General features: G+C 36.2%; 1 pseudogene; it reads left to right on the top strand.

Annotated features, from left to right (window-relative positions):
- Nucleotides 1–2,356: 2,356 nt before the first annotated feature.
- Nucleotides 2,357–2,533, top strand: LOC114209395 (ATP synthase F(0) complex subunit k, mitochondrial pseudogene; annotated as a pseudogene).
- Nucleotides 2,534–17,893: the final 15,360 nt, after the last annotated feature.

The raw sequence follows: 17,893 nt of genomic DNA, 5'->3' as shown, positions 1-17,893 counted from the left end.
ACAGTGGGTACTGAATCATAATTTAATGTTAGAAGATAGCCCTAATGATCTCACATTGAGAATATTTGCACTACCAGAACAAGTTCCACTTAAAAACATGTGTGAGTTAAGATTGAAAGCATTTCTCTGCTGATTCCAGACATACAGCAAAGCCCAAATGTGGCGGTAAGGCCCAGCAAGCAGTTATAGGTAATGTGTGCAAGAATTCCTGACAGAAACTCTATTTTCTGAAGACTTATACTCAGGTACAAAAGTCTGCTGAAAACTAAACTTGGCCCAAACCTTAGCTTAGTAGAACTCCATCAAATACAGTGAAAAATAAATGTTGGGTGGGGGGGAACCCTACAGACTTGACTTTCAGAAAAGACCACAGCATTGCTTGCAAGGGAGACCAAAGGAACTTCTCAATACTTATTAATCTTTTTATATAGAAAATTACATTTGGCAAGTGGTAAAATAATTTACAGTATAATAATTTCCAGCATCTTGAAGTTTTCATCCTGAATTTTTCAAAGTTGCATTTTTTTTTAGTGGTGTCAACTGGGTCAGCCCACAGTCACACACAAAAATATGACTGACCAAAAAAAAAAAAAAAGGCTTTAATCCCTTAGAATAACAAAACAGAACCAAATATGAGAGTAGTCCAAACTCTAATAAATATAGCTCTTACAATTTTAAGGGAGTAGACGCTTGGTTTGACAGCTCTAAATAATCTGAGAACCCTGAAACAGAGACTTTAATTCTAATAACTCTCAAAAATTAATGCTCTCAGTTAACTCTGATCTTTCATTTGTTTTTATACCTCAGTTTTCAATCACAGGAGGTCAAAATGTTGAAACTAAGCTTCCTAGTAGATGAAAGATGATTACTAGGAAGGCTAAAATACCTCCAAGTCAAATGACCACATAACCTCTACAAATATTTATTACTGTAACCTCTACAAATATTTATTACCTTGTTTATTTATTCAACCATTCAACAAAGATTTATTTAGCACACGCTGGGCAAAACAGTCACAAGATAACCCTAAAATCTACTAAAACAGTACAAATATATATTCCTTTGAGGATTTTTGATAGTACCCCTTTTTTTGAGGGCAGCAGACACTAAACAAATATTTAACTTTAGATCTGGAAATTTTTAACATTATATCTACCTTTTTAAAAATCACACATTTTTATAATGTTGTTATAAAACCAAGAGATGAAAGGAAACGTTTGCTTGCTCCAATGAAAAAGAAAAGGCTTCCCAAACTAGGGGACCCTGGGATGGTGGAGTGTGAAAAACTGTGCAAATAGACTTTAAAAACTATCTCTCGTGGATGCCAGCTGAAGGTCAGAGTCTAAGGGTTGGAAGTAATCCCTTCTTCCTTCTTGCATTCTCTCTGTCTTTGCTCTATTTCTTCTGTCTTTTCTCACCGTTTGGACGCAATTATCCTTTGAGTGAGTCCGAACCGGCAAAGCCACATTAGAAAATGCCCTTCGGAAAAATCAGGAGGGAAGGATGAAGGCACATCTAACAGTAACAATGGAACAAGGTAGAAAAGTTTGCTGACAAGAAGAAAGAAAAGGTTTTGTCATAGAATTTAAAGAAGAAATATTTCCCAAGGGCCCATTCAGTGGCAGGCAAGACACAGCCACACCACGTAGGAAACCCCTATGTCCACTGTGAATGATAAAAAGATGAAAAAAAAAGAAACCTGGTAAATGCTCTGTTGTGAGAAGGTAGATATACTTTATTTGGGAGACTACACAATAATTAACTACTAAGAATGTGCCAGATGTCCATATACTAACATAATAAAAAAAAATGTTGGGGCGCCTGGGTGGCTCAGTTGGTTAAGCAACTGCCTTCGGCTCAGGTCATGATCCTGGAGTCCCGGGATCGAGTCCCACATCGGGCTCCCTGTTCAGCAGAGTCGGCTTCTCCTTCTCACCCTCCTCCCTCTCATGCTCTCTGTCTCTCATTCTCTCTCTCAAATAAATAAATAAAATCTTTAAAAAAAAAAAATGTTGAGGAAAAACAAGTTGCAAAGTTACAAATTCAGTATGATCTCATCCATTTAAAAATAATACTCATACACACACACACACACACACACACACACACACACACACACACAGAGATACAGACTTATATTAGTTATGGATACATATCTATATGTCTACATCTATCCCTCCATAACCAGTATATATAATATGATATAATATAATATAAATGGAATAATATACAATAATTTTATTAGTGTTTGTATTACTTCTGGGGATGGATGAATAAGAAGGAGGGTGATTTTTTTTTTTTAGCTTTAAAAAAAGAGATCCAGGGCGGAATTGGTGCCTTCTGCAAGATCGAAATCATGGCAGGTCCAGAAATTGATGCTCAATTCCATTTCACTGGTATCAAAAAATATTTCAACTCTTATACTCTCACAGGTAGAGTGAACTGTGTACTGGCCAAATAAGGAGGAACTGCTCTGATGATCTTATACTTCAAGTTAAGGTCTAAAAAAACACCAGCTGTGAAAGCAACATAAATGAATTTAACCTGTACCTCATCTGTTAAGTTCCCATGCCTGGAGAAGCTAATGTCAACTCATCATGTGATACTCAATTTGTACAATAAATTATGAACCTGGAAAAAAAAATCCAAAGCAAATATGATAATATAAATATATTAAAATATGGGGGTGGATATATAGACTTTTTCATTTTCTGTAGGTTTAAACCACTTCATAATAAAAAATGTATTTTAAAAATTGTGTGGTTTAAAAGAAAGATATGTAGAAATTTAGGCAATCAGAATGAACTATTTATTCTCGTAAGTCCAATTTTCTTACTTTTGAGCCTAGAATATACAAGGCTGATTATTTTCCATCTTTAGCAAGAGGAACAATGGAGAGTTAATGTAGAAGAAAAGACTGTCCTTGATATGATAAGTCAGTGGCACTTTTGGCAAATGGATGGTAATTTCCAGATGGAAGTGAATTGTCTGAACATAATTATATTGAATCCTCTAGCTTTAAAAGAGTGTTTCAATCATATACTATCCATGTAAGTCACTCTTTTCTTCCTTATGGGGTGTGAATGTGAGGTTTAAGGGATGGTTAATGGATGCCACATTTTCATTGCCACTAAAAATATATAATTAGAGTCTGGATTTGGGAATAACAATTTGCACATTTAAAGTATTGATTAGCTGTTCAAGACCACACTTGACTTTTTTTTTTTAACCCCTCACAAAGACTTCCTGTTCTTTCAAAATTACCATTAAGCATTTTCCTAATGTAAACCCAAGGATCTCACTAGGTACTAAGGTCCTCTAGCAGGAAGGAAACCTGCAAATATTTTATTAACTTTGGATCATTTGCAATTCTTGGAATTAATAGCAAAGAGCCAGAGGGTTTTTTTTTAAATCATAATGGTAAATAAGCCTGAAACATTTCACTTGTGAGGCAAGAGTCACGAGATACATTGTTAAATATGAGGGGTGAAAATATATCACAGACACAAGTGGTATTACACAGAATACATTTTTCTGAAAAAAAATAGTCTCCATGCATGAGGATTAGATATATACCCACAATAAGAGGGCATATTGACCTATAATTTTCAATATTACATCCTTGTATTTTTTATTATATGCTATTTTTCAGCTAGTAGAGGAACATGGTCTCATAAAGCTAATATTTATTCTTCCATGTTTATAGAGCTAGTAGTGCATTTCAGGAAATGAGAAACACTGAAAAGTCAAATATAACTTGGTGTCTGGTACACAAAAGAAGACAGAACGGGAAAATCACCATGTTTAAAAAATCTGGCTGAGGAACTCAGTCATAAAGCTTTCAATAATTAAATAACATAAGATAAAGGAAGCCTTTGATGCTATAATTTCTCTCTTCATACATGTAAGCCTTTTTAGATATGATAAATCTTCTCATGTAGGAATCCTCATTTTGCTAGAAAACAGAGTCCTCTAGTCCAGTCCCTATTTTCAACTCTGTACTTACCATGTGCATTTTGTAGAAGGTAAGGCAGATATTAAGTATAATCTATTATAACAATCCAGATACTCCTACTTAGAATTGTATCTGTAAGTCATGAACACTTCTCATTTTGTTAATAAGTAACTTCTGTACTAGGGAATTAAATGATTTCTTATGTTAAATTAAAAAAATTCATAGTGAATGAGATTTTGTTTTTCTATGGAAAGGTACCTATATTATGGTAAATGTCTCAAGAAATCAGAGCCTTTTTAAAAAATATTTTAGAGAGAGAGGGAGAGAGCTCTACCTATTATGTATTACAATATATTTGTAGGATGTGCTTTTTTTTTAAAGATTTTATTTATTTTAGAGAGAGAGAGCACACACGCACACGTGAGTGAAGAGAGGGCAGAAAGAGCGGGAGAGAGAGAATCTTAAGCAGACTCCCTGCTGAGTGCGGCACCCAAAGAGGGGCTCAATTTCACTACCCTGAGATCTTGATCTGAGTTGAAATCAAGAGTCAGATGCTTAACCGACTGAGCCACCCACGCGCCCCAAGAAGTCAGAGCCTTAACAGACTGTCTGTGGGAGAAATTTGCCAAAGCTCAAATGTTTTTACATTCTTTCAATTTACAACTTTCCTTGAGACCTTGGAAGGATCAGAAAGATAAAAGTCATCAAGTCATTTCCTGATTCTCTGCTTGAAGCATGAAGTAGGAGCCATCAAAAAGCAAGTGAGGGAGAAAGGAGAAATGTTGATGGAGGGTGGGTGAAGCAAAGGATATTGGATTGAAGGGAGGGAGAATTTCAGCTACAACCAAGAACCCTTTAACCTCCCCAAAAACTGATCCTCAAATTTCTGAGGAAGCCCATGACATGGAGTAGGGAGTTGAAACTAGGGTACATGGTGAAAAGCAAGTGAAGAAATATTCCTTTGTTACTTACATTTTTCAGTCTTCCCTCAGATGTCAGCTTTTCTACTCCTTTCTTGGTGACTGAGCTAATACCTTTGCAACATCAACCCCACTATTTCCTCTGGGGTCTAGGTCCTCTCTTTTCCCTAAATCCTCAGAGCTGTCCTCTCTTTGCTATTTTCCTGCACTGAGTTCTGACACTATCTTTCCCAGAGCCATGTTCCCATATCAAACAGCAGTGATGTCCTTTAAACACCAAACCAGAAATTCTAGTTCTCCAAAAGAGCATTCATATATGCATATTACTGTTTCTGGACAGTTGAGAAATAAATGTAAGCCCAGAATAGAAGTATGATGGAGTGGGAAGAAAATGGTACCTAGTGTTAAAAACTGGGTTTTAGGCCCAGCCCCACCCTTCACTCAACTCTGCCGGTTTCAGCATCCTCAATTCAAAGTGAGGAGTTTGTAGTCTGGGCCTCACCCTTCAAAGTGAGTCAATCAGGCCACCTGACAATGAAGGGTGCAGTAGGAAAACTGGAATCTAGCCCAGCACTGCGGTGAAATCTACTTTGATTTCTCAGTAGAAATAAAAGAAATAACAAGAAAACCCACAGAAAAGGGCCATTAGGGGAGAAAACATTTGTCACTGTGGACGGAATCAAAGTCCAACCAAATGAAATAAATGCCTGTGGAAAAAGACATGTCAATCTAGGGAAAGTACAATGTTCCTTCTCCCTTGCTCTTCATTTAGTTTTTGTCCACTCGGTGGACTAAGCTTTACCCCCTCCCTTGTTTATTTCCCATCTATGAAAGACGCATGGGTTGAATTCAGCCGTTGGGTAGGTCTTTGTCAGAAAGTACTTTCAAAATAAAAGTATTTTACTTGGTACTACCTCAACAGCAAAATATGTCTTCCAAAATAAGATGCTTGTTTTGCTAGCAAGATTTTCTTATTGAGTAAGCGACAATATTGTTAGCAATTTTTCAAGCTGTTAATATATATACATATTAAAAAGCAACAACAACAACCCTGTTCTATCATTATAAATCACAGGGTGAGTACCCCTTGGTAGAACTAAATGAAAACATTCTGGCCACTGAGGATTTCTAATTTAAAACCTGTCATAATAATAATGCTAGTTGATACCGACAAATGCAAATTTGATTTTTTAATGTTTCCAAATATAATTTATCCACAAGGTCTCTAACTATTGAAAGTACTTAACAAAATCTGATATATATTATAGATACTCAATATAAATTTATTGAATCTATTCAGTTAGAATTTATGAATGAAAAGACAAAATTTGTTTTGAGCCAATGTGGGGGATATTATATTTCTAATATCCTTGTAACATCCTACAGAGCATACAACAATAAGTATGAGAAGTAGCATATCAAATTTCTTTTCATTTGTATCTATTTCCCAATGAAATCACAGGATTATAATCTGTGCATAATCTACCCCAGAGTTCTTATTACAGTAGAGTACAACTATGATCCATTTTTAAAATATCCCTCAAAATTAATAATATCTTCACTAAGAGAAATAAAAAATATTAACACAAACCTTAAGACCTCCAGCAGATCAGAAGACAAATATGTTCTCTGGGTACCTGGTTGAGACCATGTATTCACAAAAGTCTTTTAAAGGGAAGCTGTTCACAAATGGCGTCCCATGGAAAACAGTGTGGCTCTGACATGCCAGATGCTTCTGGAAAGAAAGAAAAGGACGCTCTTAGGAAGTATCCAAGTACCATTACTGCCAGTCTCAGCCATCATGGTCTGTACTAGCACCTTCTGCCATTATTAATATAATGGTATTCATTTCTGTTATCTTCTTACCCCTAAAATCGTATTCATAAATGGCAGGGTAGGACAATAATCTCTCAGTCCTGTATATAAAAACCTTTAAAGATGAGGAGTACTGAAGAACTGTGCGTGGGGGGTGAGCACAGAGACAGGAACTGGTATTTATGGAGTACCTACCAGCACAGCAAGGCGTTGTGTATATATGGGCTCTTAATCTGAACCACGGGCCTGCCATGGGAGAGTACTGGCTCCATTTCACAGATGAGAGAAGTAAAGTATAGACTCCTGAGGTCAGGCTTAGAATCTGAGTCTTGCAAAGCCCAAAGGCTTTAGCGCTGGCTCTTTCCCTCATCTCACTCTGTGGCCTATGTGATTTAGAAAAATATTTCACAAACAGAATTGACAGGAGAGCAGACAATGCTACAATTTATTAAATTAATTCAAACATCATTAATTTCAGACATTTTCTTTCCTGTTTTGCTTTAGTTTTATGTATAATCTGGTCTTAATTCAGTCACAGAAATACAGATCCTCAGTTCTAAGCAGGGCAGTTTGTCGCCCATCTTTGTTCTTTGGGCAAAGAGAGAAAACTCACTGGAGACTCTGTAGCCCCCTTGTGAAGACCGCCATGCCAGTTTGTGTGCTGTTTCCATCAAGGAGAGCAGCGCCATCCTCTTCCTCTGCTGCCTCTGCCTAACCCACTGTTCCTTCCCCGTGACAGTGAAAGGGAATCCTGACTTTTCCTGAGGGTGTGCCTGCTACAGTTGGGGAGGGAAGCCACACCGTCTGTGGATCTCTGAGTGCTATTACTGTATCTCCTCGTGGTCATGTTCATCTGAAGGTGGCTGGGCAAGCCTCGGCAGGGCACCATCTAGATTTCCATTCTCCTTGTTCATCAAATAGCTGTATGTTTCCGGTTGCCCCAGTGCCAACACAGAGAGCCCCTCAGCCTACCCTCCACCAGCTGTCCCAGCACCTCCTCTCACAGTGTGTTTCAGGGTCACTGCACACCAATTAACCACTTCAAAATCTCCCTTGAAGTTCCAGCTTTTAATGCCACTGACTTCTGAGTATTGGGGACTTTTAGTTCATATCCACACTGCATTTGGGAAGCCCCTCAGAAAAGCTGGAGAATGATAGAGCAGGAAAGTCACATATAACTGTAAAAATTTTATTTTATTTTATTCTATTTTATTTTGGGAACAAAAGCTTAAGTCATGAATAAAGAAACGGGAAAACGAGAGATAGCACTTTCAGAGTTCTATAGGACTGGAGCCTGGGATTATTACATGGGGGGAAAAAGAAAAAAAGAACAGAGCCAAACAGAGCCAGTTTATCTTTGCATAAAAGAAGGAGGAAGTGCTTGACAAAGAACTGGGAAAAGAAGTATTTGGACCATAGGATCTAACCTAAATGACAGGGATAAAAATAGAAACTCTTCTTAATGCCTTGTATACTAGCATTGTTTTCTTCATATCACTCAAAAGCAAAATTTCAGGTGATATGCCTAAACCTGTAGACCCTGCTTCCCATAAAATCCAAATGGCAGTTTTCAAGTATTCACTTGGCTCATTTGTTGACTGCTCATTTATTTATGAGTCAATCAGTAAGTCATAAAACTCCAGGAATATGGAAACAAGGTAGTCCACCCCTCAAGCCTGTTAACTTTCTTGCAGGGGTATGTGAGTAGGATGTCAAAAGTTATAAGAAGGGCATACTGATAAGTGTTTGAAATAATGGGGTCTGGACCAGACCGCCTAAGGGTGCTCTTGTTTCATCACTCACTGGCGATATGACCTGGGGCAAAGTATTTGACTCTTTACCCTCAGCTTTCTCCTCTGCAAAATGCAGAAATGGTATACTTCCCCTGCAGGTTTTTGTGATCATGAAGTAAGATAACCTAGAGAAAGGTTTGGCACAATGAGTGGCAGGTAGTAAGAACCCATCAAATGTTAGGGAGGAGTAATATGATTGCCGCGTAACAGACCATGATGATGTCAGGAAGGCAAAAAGAGCTTCCAAGCTTTAGTGAGTTGGAATCCTCTCTAGAGGTAGGGGATGAAGGGAATCAAGAAGGCTGCCATGGGAAAGGTAGCATCCAAGATCAACCATAACTAAACAAGCACAAATGACTAGGCTTTTACAGAAATCCTCTGAAGATAATTGAAAAGCTAGAAAATGAGCTACTTTAGGGGAAAAAAATAGGTCCATGAAATTAGACATTATTTCCCAGGATTTGGTGTGAAAGTAGGTATCTGCCATAACAACACAGTCAGGGAATCATACAAAGAAGAAAATCTGTATTTTGCTACTAAGAAAGATACAGTATCTCACTGAATCCTGTTTTATTCAACCATAATCCAAAATGACACCATGGCTTTTAATGGAACTTGGCAAGCTCTAGACACACCACTTTTAAACTTAGCTTCAAATTTAAATCACAGGGCTTGTGACTCAAATCTCCAATGTGAACTTTACAGGGTATTGTTCAAGAAAACATGTCTGTCACTGTGCAGAGAAACTATACATCCTTTTATTCCAGGAAGTATAACGAACAGATGTACTATATTGTTAGAAGCAGAGAGCCACAGAAGGATTGTGTGACTTTGATTCTCTAGAAGCAATGAAAAAAAAGACTGTGTTTGATTTTGCATCATTCATTCAGAAATGTTGTCTTCTTCCATTAATGAACATTCCTATTCTCCCCTATTCTGGACTTTATTTAATTCAAAAGAAGCTTAGCAGGAATCCCATCATTTATAGATTAAAAATGTAGTCTCTCTGAAGTCTCTTTTCAAGGGCTTACTGAGCCATGCTACTTTGTCCTTGCCAGACACATACAATATTGTACTAAACAGAAGAGCTAGAAGCACACAGTGGCTTGGATTCTCCCCATCCCCACCTGCTTCCCAGCCCAGGGAGGTCTGCATTAGGAGAATGAATCTGCAAAGCTCCTGGTAGCATCGTTCCCTTCTTCATCCCTTCCACTGGATAGGAAATCCTACCATTGCTTCTTCCCATTCATCCAATTCATGATATTATACTGTATGTACTCTCCTAAGCTTCTAGCTGGTTTTCCTTCTTGTAGCTCATCTTGAAAACAGTCCAAAGATCAGTCATCCTCTCTGACTGGTCTAGGGTGGTGACAAATATTTGGAAGAAAAATTAATGAATGACTACATAAATGAAATGAAATGCAATCCTAATTATGTATATCCACTACTGAAGAGCCTACAACGGCGCCCTATTGTCTAAAGGATCGGATCTAAGTTCCTTATTAAGAACACTGTTCCCACCACTAACTTTAAAAACAGATTCTTTCTGACCTAAACCCTGGAGTCAAAAAGGAATGGTTTGTTCATTATATTACAGTGAATCTCAACTAGGGGTATATGACAATCACCCAAATCTTCTGAATTGGACACAGTGGAGGAAATTTTAAATTTTTAAATTTTAAAAAATGCTCTGCAGGTGATTCAGACATACATCACTTGTTAAGAACCACTGCTGTGCCTTCCCTTCTGTGTATCAACCCGCCTTTCAGAGAGTACTAGAAGCCTCACCTTCTTCAGTGAATCTTCCTAGGCCACAACAATATTTCATCCCTCTTCTAGTTTCTCACTGTAGAGTTAAAATATTTTAAGCTAGAAAGGATCTTCCATTGATTCTCTTGCTTAACTAGATACCAGTATCACACCCTTGTATATCCCCTTCTCTTCCCCACCTTGGGTGTGGGCTAGATTTAGTGACTTCTAATGAACACAATACGGCAAAAGTGATGGGAAGTGACATCTCTCTTGCCCTCTGACTCTGATGATAGCCACTGCCTCATTGTGAGCTGCCCAATGGAGAGGCCCATCTGGCAAGGAACTGAGGGAAGTTTCCAGCCTAAGGCTTTCAGTCCAACACAGGAGGAACTGAATCCTGCCAACCACTGAGTAAGCTTGTTAGAATCATACAGTATATTATTCTTTTTTGTCTGGCTTCCTTTGCTCAACATAATGATGATGATTTATTGTTATTTTTAATCTATTAGTTAATCCATAAGAATTACTCCATTGTGTAAATGTGTGGTATTCCATTGTATGAAAATACCATGATTTGTTGTCCATTCTTCTATTGATGGACATTTCAGGTTGATCCAGTTTGGGCCATTATACACAAAGCTATCATGAACATTCTTATTCAAGGTTTTTTGTAGAAAATAATCATTTTCTCATGTAAATAGGCATGAGATTGCTCAGGCATAGGGCAGGTACATGTTTAAGTTTCAAAGGAATCACCAGTTTTCCAAAAATGGCTTTTCTATTTTACCCCTCACCAGCCCTGTATGAGTCTCTGCATTCCCATGTCCTCATGAGCATGTGGGGCCATCAGTGCTTTTATTTTTAGTTATTCTAGTGGGCATGAAGTAGTATTTAAATTTCCATTTCCCTTATGACTAATAACGTCCTTATTGCAACTTCAAATGTGTTTTGTACATTGTATTATCTTCTGTGAAGGTTTTGTTCAAGTCATTTGTCCTTTAGGGGAAGGATGTTCTTTGTCTTTTTAAATTAAATTGTAAAAGTTTCTTTATATATTCTGGATTCAATTCCTTTATCATATATATATATATTGCAAATTATTTTCCCAGTCTGTGGCTTCTCTATTAAAAATGTCTGTTCATGAGCAGGAGTTTTTTTATTTTGGTAAAGTCTACTTTAACAGGTTTCATTTCGACAGTGTCAGGGCTTTTGGTACCCTAAGATATAGTTGTTATCTTTCTAAAAAATACTCTTACAGTTTTTTTCTAGAAGCTTTACAGTTGTTTTTATATAAAAATCTATGATATATCCTGAATTAATTTCTGTGTGAGGTAAGCATTAAGTTTCATTTTGTTTCAATACAGCTAATAAATTGCTCCAATACCATTTGTTGGTAAGTTCCTTTATCCCACTAAATTGCTTTGGTGCCTTTGTTGAAAATCAATTAACAATATAATTTCTTCTTTCCTGATAGTTGATTCTGTTCCACTGATCCACTTTTCTATCCTTATCTAATACCATATTTTCTTAATTATTGATGCTTTTATATAAATCTTGTAATCAGGGAGTAAGAGACCCCCAGTATTGACATTCTTTTTTAAAAAATGTTTGACTCAGTAAAAAAAAAAAAAAAAAAAGAGGAAAAAATGTTTTAATCCTTTTAAATCCTTGTATTTCCATAGAAATTTTAGAACTTGTCAATTTCTATCAAAAAACCTTTTGGTAGAACAACAATAAAACCTTTTGGGACTATGTTACATCTGTCCATTATTTTGGGAAAAACCAACATTTTAACAATGCTGAGTCTTCCATTCTAGAACATGGTATATATCTCTCCACTTATTTACATCTTCTTTAATTTTTATCACAAATGTTCTATAATTTTCAGTGTATAGGTCATGTACTTATTTATTTAAATATATTACTATTTTATGGTTTTGATACTACTATAATTGGTATTGCTTTAAATTCCACTTTCCAATTATTTCTTAGTGTATAGAAATAGGACTGATATTTTACATTGACCTTGTATCCTGAAACCTTGCTAAATTCAATACATTTTTGCTAAGTTCAAATAGGTCTTTTTAGGTCCCTTTGGACTTTCTAGATACACAATCATGCCATTTGCAAATAGAGACAGTTTAATTACTTCTTCCTTTCCAAACTGTAAGCTTTAAAAATTTCTTTTACTGGTTAATTCTATTGCATTGGCTAGGATCTCCAGTACAGTGTTAAACAGAATTAGTGAGGGCATCCATGCATTCTTCCTGATTTTGGAGGAAAGCATTTATTGTTTCAACATTGTGAGTTGCAGATTTTTCACAGATGTTCTTTATCAGATTAAGGAAGATCCCTTTTATTTGTAGTTTTGCTGAGAGTTTTTATCATTATTTGGTGCTAAATTGTGTCAAATGCTGTTTCTGGGTCTCTGGATATAATCATATGATTTTGATCCTGTATGTGGACTGATTTTTTAATGGTAATGCATACTTAACATACTTGGAATAAATTCAATTTGGTCATGACATATCATTTTTTAAATATATCACTGTATTCTATTCCTAATTGTGGGTCAAATATTTTTGTGTCTATGGTCATAAGGGATATCAATGTGCAATTTTCTTTTAGAGTGTTCCGTATCAGGACTTAGTATTCAAGTTATGCTGGTCTCAGAAAATGATTTGGGAAGTGTTGTCTTTAACTCTATTTGTTTCAGATTTATATTATTTCTTCTTTAAATGTCTGAAGGAATTCACTAGTGAAACCATGTGGATCTGAATTTTTCTTTGTGGGAAGGCTTTTAATTATAAATTCAATTTATTTAACAAATATAGAGCTATGTCTGCTTTCTATTTCTTCTTGTATCAATGTTAGTAGATTTAATCTTACTAAACAAGAAATTTATCTATTTCATCTAAGATGATTTTGTCTCTTACTGCTTCTCACATCATAATAACAATTCCTGAACTTATGTTTTTTCCTTTCTATTTCACTTGACTAAACTATATGCATCTTTCCTGGCTTTCTTCTTGACATATTTAGCTAAGTGTTATTTTTCCTTTTCTGTAAGCTTCTCTAGCCCTTACTGATTTAATATTGTACTGCTTTCTTTTTTCTTTATCTTTCATTAGTTTATTTTATCTCTGAAAATAGAATCCTTGAGGGCAGAAATTACTAATTTCGACTTCATTGTTCTCCATAGCATCAAATATACTTGTTTAACATTAAATAAATACTATGAGATTATTGATTTGTCCATTCTGTGGTTTACTCTAAACATCTATTGTGGATAAGCTTGGAGTGTATTACAATGTCAAGGAGCCATGGAAGGGTTAAAAATAATGATACTAATAAAAATTATTATTCAACATGTCAAAAGGCAGAGGAGCCAACCTGAAAGAGTTCCCAGTGGCCAATATAAGAAACAGAATAAATAATGATCACTTTAGACTATGTAACCAAAAACTAAAATAAATACTCATGAGTCCATAATGGTATTAAAATGATTGAATAAACAAATGGGAAAAAAGAGACAAGTCTTCTTAGAGAATTTCAAATAAAAAATGTAGAAGGAAGGAGGGAAACAGAAAGTAATTAGAACACTCAGTAGTAATTGCTACAGACAAGACTTAATGATGAATACTAAAATTAGTGGGCAAAAACTTGAAGAAGAGCATGATAGTTAAATAGCCTCTAAGTAGCACCCCTAAAATATTAAAATTACCTTAGTAGTTTTAACATAATACAAAATATTTTGATACTCTTCTACCCAGGAGATGTAACTTAATTTCTCTCCAATTGACTGTATGCTAAACTTAGTAACTTGCTCTAAATGAATATAATATTGAAAAAGAAAATAGTAACTGTGAAGGCATTGGGCAGACATTACCTCAATCAAATGATCAAAGTTCATATCATCAGTAAAAGTCATGTTGCTATCATGTGCCTTTGCTATAATAAGAAGGGTACTTCATCTCTGTGGTATTGTTTCCTAGAATCCAAAACTCTAGCTTAATCATGACAAAACATCAGGGGGAAAAAAACTGAGCAAAATCCTACAAAATATCTGACTAGTACTCTTCAAAATGTCAAGGTCATGAAAAATAGGGAAAAACTGTGGAACTGTCACAGATTGGAGGAAACTATGGGGACATGATCCCTTGGTATCTTAAGATGGGATCCTGGAACAGAAAAGGACAGAAATGAAAAACTAGTAAAGTCCAAATAAAGAATGGAGTATAGGGGCACGTGAGTGGCTCAGTCGGTTAAGCATCCCAACTCTTGATTTTGGCTCATGTCATGATCTCAGGGTCCTGGGATCGAGCCCTGGGTTGGGCTCCCCACTCAATGGGGAGTCTGCTTGGCCCCTCTCCCTTTGTCCCTCCCCCTGCTCATGCTGTCTTTCTCAAATAAATAAATCAATCTTAAAAAAATAAAGTATGTAGTATAATCAATTGTACTGTACAATATTAATTCCTTAGTTTTGATAAGTGTACCAAGGTTACATAACCATGGCACAGGTACCATTAGGGGGATCTGAATGAAGAATATACAGAAACTCTCTGTATTATCTTTCTAATTCTTTGGTAAAACTAAAATTATTTCAAAATGAAAAGGTTGGTTTTCTTTTTAAATTTTTAAAAAACATCTATTGAATCAGACCACATATATATGTTTGGATTCACTGGAAGTCTGTGCTCCTTGTATTTATATTAATAATTGAATTTATGCTCCCTTTTGTGAAATACAGTCCAGATTGGATTTAAAACTAGACGTAGGGGTGCCTGGGTGGCTCAGTCGTTAAGCATCTGCCTTTGGCTCAGGTCATGATCCCAGGGTCCTGGGATCTAGCCCCGCGTCAGGCTCCCTGCTCAGCAGGAAGCCTGCTTCTCCCTCTCCCTCTCCCCCTGCTTGTGTTCCCTCTCTCTCCGTCTCCCTCTCTGTCAAATAAATAAAATCTTTAAAAAAAAAAAGCCCTAACTGAAAAAAAAATAAAACCACACATAAACAATTTTAAGAAATGGGCTAAACAAGAGTAATTTATTAATAACATCATCAGTAATAGCCATAACAAATATATCCAAGATGACACAGGATACCATTAGAGAAGTAAATAATAAAAGTCAATATCCAAAACCACTCTCTCTCCAAAAGTCAGTGAGATAATACTGATTCTCTCAGGAAACAAATAAATAAAAGAAACTTACAGATATCCTTTGGTGAGGTAGTACCAAAATATTTTACATTTTAATTTCTCAAGCAACTTAAAAAATATATGAAATTTATACTGGTTCTAGATGTTTCCAGCTCAAGAAGACAAATTGATCATATGGTTTATACCATGCCTTCCCAGGTTCCTATTAATATTAAAGTCAAGAAGCCGGATGACCATAAACCTATAAAACCAAACACAATAGGAATGGGTGAAACAATTCAGCAAAATCCTAGATGATGGACTTGAACAGAGGACTAATAAAGCTATAACCTAGATACATGTAGGAAGAGAGGATCATCAAAAGAATCCAGAAAGTTGGAGACTACTGCCAAGAAATAATAAGCTTTCCAACAAACACCATAAAAAGCAGGATGCTAGACTATAATCTCTCATGATAGAGTCCCCAAATTTTCATTCTTAAATATAACTGGATAACTGTTGACAGACATTTGTAAAAATGTTGTAAAGATAAAAGAAAAATATCTACAACAAACACACACACAAACAAAATGACCTTTGAGGAAACCTGAATAATCTGGGGAATAGAACTTTAAAATCTCTAAAAAACAAGAACAAGACGCTTAAAGACTGAGCCACCCAGGCGCCTCAAAGCTTGTAATTCTTTTAACTGTTTCTGTGTTTATACTTTTGTTAGTGCCTTTAAAGTTCTAAATATATTTGTAATATTGGCTAAGTCAAGTATGAGTGTGTGTGTTTATAACCACCATTTCCTGATTTATGAAATTTAGATATTATCTGTTTTAATACTGGGATTTATAAGAAAATATATATTTGGTCATCTGATTGACCAAATATATATTTCTCATATGTGTTTGGTCTTTGTACATGGTTCCTGGCTCACAACTCCCAAAACTCTTGGAATTTCCTGAGCAATAAGAGCAATAGGAGTGTCTTTGGTTATAATATTTGATCTTTTCCTAAGTTTCTGAAATCTGCTTCATATCCATAAAGGCGAAATGGGTGTCTTGTTATTCTTAATAACTGGGTTTATGTGAATGTGGTGAATTTTGAAAGCACCTGGGGATAGGGGCTGGTTGCGAGGGGAACCAACCATAAATAGAAGATTGGAACTTTCATTTTCACCCCCTGATTTCCTGGGAGGGAGCAGGGGCTGGAGGTTGAATCTATTGCCAATGACTAGTGATTCAATCACTCATGCCTATGTAATGAAGCCTCCATAAAAACCAAAGGATGGGGTTCCAAAAGCTTCCTTATCGGTGAATATGTGGAGGTTGGGGAGAGTGGCACACTCAGAGAACATGGAAGCTCCATACCCTTTCCCCATACTGGGTCCTCTCATCTCTTCCACCTGGCTGTTCCTGAATTATATCCTTTTATAATAAACTGATAATCTAGTAAGTAAAATGTTTCATTGGGTTCTGTGAGAAGTTCTAGCAAACTAATCAAACCCAAGGAGGGGGCCTTAGGAACCTCTGATTTATAGCCAGTTGGTCAGAAGTACAGGTAACAATCTGGACTTGTGACAGGCATCTGAAACCCAAGGAGGTGGTTGTGAGAACCTCCAGTCTGTGGGTCTGAAGCATAGGTAATGACCCAAGCTTGCAACCGTCATCTGACATGAGTCAGGAGAAGGTAGTCCTGTAGGATGGAACCCTTAGCTATAGAATCTGATGCTATCTCCAAGTAGATAGTATCAGAATTGAGTTCAATTATTAGACATCCTGTTGGTATCTGAAAATCCTTTGCTGGTGTGGGGGGGAACCACCCTCCCCCACTTTGGAAACTGAGTCTTAGGACACAAAAAGATCTGTTGACTTACTACCATATAGATAAGGATCTAGCTAGCTTATTTGTACTAGCTCCCTATTCTCAATATACTCTTTTTTTTAGTTCTCTTATTACCTGTGTTCCTTAAAATAATATACTTATTTCTTTTTTTAAAAAAAGATTTTATTTATTTGAGAGAGAGAGCACGAGCAGGGGGAAGGGGGAAAGGGAGAGGGAGGACCAGACTCCCTGCTGAGTAGGGAGCCTGATGCAGGACTCCATCCCAGGGCCCTGGGATCAAGACCTGAGCAGGTCAAAGGCAGATGCTTAACTGACTGAGCCACCCAGGCGCCCCTAAAATAATATACTTATTTCTGTATCTCTAGCTTATTAACTTTAGACATTATCTAATGCTTTCTTACATAGCAAGATGAGAATATTACCCTTTCCATAACTTCTTTTCTCTTTAATATCTTCTAGTTTCTCTCACTTGTACTGTTAATTCTATATTTATATTCTATTTTTAGCCATATTAAGACTTTAGTGTTTTGTCTGGAGATTGATTCTAAAGCTTGAAAATCAACAAAAAATTCTTATGAATATGTGTCATTCTACTGCTGATATAAGTAGTATACTATGATTACATTGCCTTATATTGTATAGCTTTTTGTTTTCCTACAGTTTCTAATTGCTT

Source organism: Eumetopias jubatus, unplaced genomic scaffold (assembly GCF_037043125.1).
Source record: "Eumetopias jubatus isolate StellerSeaLion01/CBP00866 unplaced genomic scaffold, mEumJub1_p1.0 scaffold_3, whole genome shotgun sequence".
NCBI lineage: Eukaryota > Metazoa > Chordata > Mammalia > Carnivora > Otariidae > Eumetopias > Eumetopias jubatus.
This window is presented reverse-complemented; position numbering and strand designations above follow the sequence as displayed.